Raw genomic sequence first — 6,949 nt, 5'->3', positions numbered from 1 at the left:
CTTCATTGATGGGGCACATGAAAGGATAAATGAAATTAATCCACATGTAGTTTAAAGAAAAAGAAAATCAATTTATAAAGTCACAGTCCCAGGAAAGAGGCAGGGCAGTCTACGCAGGTCTCCTGCTTAGTGAAAAACACAGATTTCCACAGGAGTGAAAATAACCATCAAGATGCTGAGCTGCAGGGTAACAGTCCCAGATCTGTGTCTGTTGCTGCTTTAGACCCAGCCTTTAGCAGAGACCTTCACTCAAAATTCACATTCTGCCTCACGCCATTACAAGATAACAAGATTTACACAGCGTAGTTACAAATCAAGTGTTTGGCAAGCAGCTGCTTCCACAGCCATGACTAACCAGGGGTGGAGAGCACGTACCATAAACACCTGAACGCCTCAACGCTTTATTTGTGCCTAAAAAACTAATTTTACTTCCTGATTCTTGCCTCAGGAATTTGTGGGCACTGAAGGAAATCCTGAAGCAAAACCAGACAACTCACAGACACGGTTGCACTCATGAGGGTGATTCTCACACAGCAAGGTTGCTGTGATTTCATTGCTGGGCACTCTGAGCTTCAGAGCTCAGCCCTGCCCTTATCAGGCTCCTCACTCACAGCAGAGTCCACTTCACACACTATGAAACATGCACAAGGGTCATACACTAAATAAAAGCCCCTGCAGAAGCCTTAAGTTCCCACTTAAGATGATGATTCCAAAAAGTGCAGCTTTAACAGCAGCTCACTGCTTTCTAGGAATGTTGCAACTAGTTGTATTTATCCAGGCACAGAGCATATTCTGTGCCTTTATCCACATGCATTACACAACAGTACACAGAAATATTAATAACCTGCTGGTTATCTGTTGGGGAAGGAACCAGCAGCTTCACAAAAAGGATACCTGCACAGATGTGGACTACCTGGAAAATTCACAAACACATGAAACCAGTTGTTCCCTCCACTTTTCCAAAAGTTGTGATGGAACATTTCTTCCCCCTGCCAAGTTTTCAGCAATCAACACGGCCAATATTTTTGTGGCTATGTTGATGTGACCAAAACGATTTTACTCATTGAGATGTGTCTCAGTTTTAGCTGTGTAATGAATTCTTGGCTTTACTTTCCTGTAGCACCTCTGCAAACAACCAGCATGTTACAAAGATTAAATTGTGACTCCAAGATCACACTTGTCCCTGTTTTCACTTTATGGTAAAACAGTCCCAAAGTTTGAGAGCACAATTAGAAGCAACCTTAAACAAGTTAGCATTATTTCTTAAATACCTGGAATAATTAAATACTCCTGTGCAAAATAGCAAAGAACACCTAGAGACTTCTACTTAAAGAGTGAACTCAGGCATCCCAGATAGGAGTTACTGGACCTGGCTAACATCAATTAAATGAGGGCTCCCCAGGGAAAACAGAATGTTTCAAGGATGGAAAACTTCTCTAGCAACAAACTTCTAGTGAATCAATTTTCAATAATCTCAGAAAACAATAGTCACGTGTATCTGAACTCTTAACAGCAATCTTCCTTGTGAACACCTCTCCTTTATTCCACTGCTTCAAACAGCAAGAAAAAAGAAAAGGGAAATTTTCCAACTAAAATGAAATTTCTTAATAGAAAATGGACCAAATCTACATTATTCAGGAGAAACCAGGCAGATGAAAGTACAATAAAGACAGTGCAGGGGCTTATTTGCACAATTGCCATTTTCTTCTTTTTGCACAGCATAAAGAAAACCAAAGCCAGGAGTCATTTTTATTTATCCCAAGTAGGGACCCTTTGTATTTCAGTGGAGTCAATGCACCCAAGAATGAGCCCTGCATTCAGGAGCTGAACAACATTTCAGCATTTCACCCACCCACAGGAACGCCCATCCCAGCACTGTATTCCTGAGGCACACCTTGGACTGCCTCATTTAAAAGCAGCTGTCAGGAACATCAGGCACATCTAATCCTCTGTTCACTTGTTTGTCTCTTGCTTTCTATTCTTTCACTCAATTTTTACCTGTAGCTAAGACAAAACATAATATAATAAAAAATAAAAAATTTAAATTTTTAAAATTCATTATTTTTAAAAAATGTGTTAAAAATTGGAACTTATCAGGAAACTGATAAACTTGCGTATTCACATGCAATATTGATTTTTTTCTATGTCTGTTTGCCAGTCATCAAGGCAGAAGTAACTGAATAAGCATATCCACTGACACACACACAGATAGGTAAGAAGTCCTAAAGAATATTCACATAAACTACATAATTGCAGTAATTTTGCTCTATAATGTTCCTCTTGCTTTTTCTTAATTTTTTCAGCCCATTACTTGTCACTCTGCTTCATCTCCTCTTCTTTTTCAGGAGAAACTTTTAACTATTTTTTATTTAAAGACTTAAAGCATCCACTTCATGCTTAACTTGCACATAAATTCCCTGACTAAACAACTGCTCAAAAAGAAACTATTATCAATTATCTATGGTTTACTTCATCAACTACAACAAAGAAAACTTGTGAACAATGCACCAGACTGGATAAAAGTGACAAAATCTCAAAATCCTCTAAAAGAAGCTGAGCTTTATTTATGCCTTCTTCTGTTTCTGCATGAACTTGAACAGAACACCCTCAGATATAAAAAGGTGAGGGGAAAAAACCCTTCAACAGAGTTGTACTGCAAGGTTAATGGGTATGAAAATTTCTCCCCACTCGCACATACAATTGAGGTGTTACTGTAATTATCAGTATCCATTCCCCTCCTTAAAGTTTCCCTGCAAGCAGCAATCAGAATTATATTCGATCTCGGCATGAAACTAATGAATTCATGACAAAGAGGACTCCTCAACACGATAAGGGATGGTCTATCAGGGGTATTAGCACCCGGCTTTAATGCTCAAAAACAGGCTCACAGCCACGCTCACACTATAATGGAACTGGAACAGCACCAGTGTCACACACCAGCAGCTGCCCAAGGGCTTGTGTCCCCATCAGAGGAGTAAAGGAAAATGCAAAGATTAAACAGGTTTGTTCTCTTCCTAGATCAAGAAAATAAAAAAAGTACACTTGTCTGCTCTCCATGTAAAGATTTTCATAAAGATATTCATCTGTAGAAACTTCTGTTCAGGTCAGAGAAAATACTTTTTCAACAATAACAAGTTACACCTCTTCAGTACCCCTGTAAAATAATTATTACCTCCAAAATTAAGGCAGTTTGCTGAAGGAAAAACTACAAGAGCCATATCCTGTTAAATTTGGGCAACACCTTCCTGGCAACTATTTCTGACCCAGGAGATTTTCTGAACCTATACCACCACATAAAATTTTTTTACTTCTTCAGGTGCAGCTGCAGAGATCGCTGTTCTTGTTATAAAGGCGCAATCTTAAATTACAAGTGCACTTTTCACTCAATTTTCCTCCCCAAATGAAAGCACATTAAAGGAAAAGTGAAAGGGCAAGGAATTTTATGCATGTAATAGCTTTGGAGAGTACCAGAGCTCAAATCAAACCTTGACAGAACTACAATACCCAGGCTCTCTATGGGACGTGCAAACACTTCACCACACAAGGTTTCCCCTAAGAGTGAAACCCAAGAAACTAAAGGAACCTACAATACCCTATGCCAAATGCTATCAGCCTTAGACTTTGTTAAGCAGATCTTTTGTTCATCCTTAGGCATCACAGGTTCCATCCACACTTCCCCACAAATGGGTATCCCAGACACACAGTCCCTACAACATATGCATGCTGGTGGAATGAAAAATTACTGTTTAATGGGCAAATATGAGTGAAGAAAGGGAGATGGTGGATTTGGACTTGGTTGTAACAAATACACAGTTAGGAAACAGCTGGAAAAGCAAAAAGTCCTGAACACCCTCTGCTATCATTTCCCAGTTCCCAGACATGAAAAGCTGTACCCCACTATCAGATGGCAGAACAGCAGCATCCCTTGGATGACTGGCTCAGGTAATCAAAGCAGAAAACAGCCAGAAATGACACTGCCAAGTGATTAGAAGAGAACCGGTTGTAAATTTAAACACCCTTTTGATTCATTAATCTCCAGCAGCTAAAGACAAACCTAAAGCGAAATTACCGTGATTGTGAACCGAGCACTCCTGTCCTGTGGCTATTTTTCGGCCTGCTGAGAGAGAATGAGCTGATCAAAGAGAGACACTTGAGTGAGATTAGTGCTGCTTCAGCGAGCTCACAGTGAGCTCCCATTAACCAACCTGTTCTAACGCCGGCGTTCATCTGTGCTTCCCGGGAGTGACCCGTCCATCTCCCGGTGACAACGGCACCTGCCCGGCCACCCTCTGCAGCTCCAGCAAAGCCTCCTGCTCCCCATGGACAGGGAAGGGCGCCAGGAATTCCACATCAACGCATCAGCCTTCCAAACTTCCCTGGGAAAACAAAGCACAGGTCCCATTCTGTTGGCTCATCACCAGGGGCTCATGGAAATCCCACCGAGTGACTGCAGTGAAGGGAAGAATCCCCGGGAATTGCCCATGTGAGGGAATTATCACAAATATTATAGGGGTAGGCAGCCTGGAAGGACAAGTGGCACTGGAACAGAGCAGTCCCAAAGGGATGGCCTCCAAAGCAAGCTTGGTGTTTCAGCTGGCTTCAAATATAAAATGTTTTATGCATTTACAAGTCTCAGCAGCTTGTAAGGTTACAACTCTACAGAATTACAGCCCCTCCGTAAATTGATGAAATTGAAAAATAAAGGGAAAAAACCCCCAAATCCACAACAAAGCACTCAAATCCTACAGCCACCACTTATTTAAATCCACCCAAGATCTGTCCTCAGTAACCCCACCTTCTGCTGTTCCACTGTTATCTCTCAACATAGATCTTCCACGTGATAGATTAGTGAATCCTGGGAACATTTATTACAAAATGCAGCTTTCCAGAATTGAATTTCATATTTTGGCTGATATTCATCAGAGCCTAAATTTATATATACAAATTATTGCTGACAAAAATCTCTCTAGTGAAATACAGTGCATTACACAGATAAGATCTTCTGCACAAATACAAGGTTTGAATAAACTATTTTTTTTCTGATAAATTTCTGTGATGTGGACAATATTTTAATACCACACAAATATTTTCTCTGCAGCAGTCTCCCTTTAGGCATATTTCACAGAGAGTCAGGTGCAGTAGTTGGTACATAACTTTTCATGCATAAACCCCAAATTTCTTCAGATCTGCCTTTAAAAAAATCTGTTTAGGCTCATTCATCTTTAATCATTAAAATTTTATAGTGTTTAAATGTGATAATCACAAAGCATTTTATCAAATAAAATAGCAATGGGTAATTAGCTCACTTGGGATAGAGAGAAACAGTTTTTAAAGAGGGAAAATGGATAAAGTTGCCACTTCCCACTGAAAAGGGACAGTCATTTACAAGCAAAATTCCCTATGGGACACAGGGACAGACCCAAGTGGAAAAGGGGTAAGAAACAACAACAGCAAGATTATAAGGAATATACAGAAAACTTCTTTTATCCAGGAATAAGGAGGCTGTCAAACTTCACAAGTCTATCAAACACGTGGTCTCCCACAAGTGCTTTATAAACCACATCACACTAACATCATTAACTGCACAGATTAGATTAAAATCACATATACAGACTCTGACACGAAAAAATGCATAGCTAGGTGTTTACAAAGCAGCTCTCCATAATTCAGGAATAGCCTCTAACAGATTGAAAGTACTCAGATACCATCTCATTTTTACCACAGAGAAGGAAATTCACAATGCAGCAGCAATTTAAAAGCTAAAATAAACCCAAACATCCCCCCCAATTCACATCACTCTCAAGCTAATGCTATAAGCATGACACCGAGAAAGAACCCTGGCTACAATATTTAATTCATTTTTGGCCAGGTGCTTCACAAAATCCACATAATCCAAGTTAACAAATCCAGCACTGCCTTGAAACCACCTGTCCTCAAACTCTATACACTCTGGAACATGACATGGTTTAGTCACTGCTACAGATAAAACCGTGGCAGTAACATGGGCAGAATATACAGAATAAATCACAATCAAATAACTAGTAGTAACTAACTAATGCTAGACTAAATAAACGGCAGACAAGAGGAGACTCTTATTTTCTGTTAAAAAAAAAACCAAAACTCTTTATTAGCTGAGCATTGAAGATGGTTAAGCTGGATTAGTCTTCACTTCCATTTAACATTTGAGTTGTACCTGAAGAAAAGCTTTTGTGCTTGAAGAGCTGCTAATTTTTTTCCCTAGATGTTCCAGGTGATTTAAAGGCAAGTATCACTCCTCCATTAAAAACCTCCCATCACATCTGTGGGCAAGCAAAGCTCACATTCAGGTACTTAAGCATGCAGCAGAAACAGGTTTTAGGTTTAAAAAAATGAAATTTGGGTAATTTGCCTTGTAAATCAGGAAAAATTAAGGCAGGTGTTTTCCTCACACTAAGTAGGGATACGAACCTGAGAGAAAAGAAAAAAAAAGCAGCATACTAGTTTTCCTAATTGTAGGATCACGGTATTGTTGTGAGCACCACAAAATATTAAAGAACACCCTAATGAATATCTGAGACTAAAAGGTTCTTGGCTAGAGGTTCAAAAAAAGCTGTCAATAAATTTGCTTGATTTTTTTTTTCCTTTACCAGTATAAACCCTTGCAGGAGCATCAATCTTATCAGACTGAAATTTTAGCACAAGCACTACCATGCAAATGTTCAGTAGATAAAGCAATTTTCAACTTCCCAATAAGCTATTTGAGTAGGGTAGGTAAGACAATCCTGCTAAAGGTACATTTGTTTTGTTAATTTATTAGAATTTCAGGACAAAAGTTAAGTTTGTGTTTCTTCAAAGCATCATGAAAGATAATATGTGTTTTACTTCAAAAAGGATGTTAAAAATAACTCAGAAAAATACAGAAATAATGCGCTAATCTCAGAAAAGGCTGTGACATGACAAGACATCGGGG

This window comes from Zonotrichia albicollis, chromosome 3 (genome assembly GCF_047830755.1).
Source record: "Zonotrichia albicollis isolate bZonAlb1 chromosome 3, bZonAlb1.hap1, whole genome shotgun sequence".
In the NCBI taxonomy this organism is placed as follows: domain Eukaryota; kingdom Metazoa; phylum Chordata; class Aves; order Passeriformes; family Passerellidae; genus Zonotrichia; species Zonotrichia albicollis.
Note: the sequence above shows the minus strand (reverse complement) of the source record.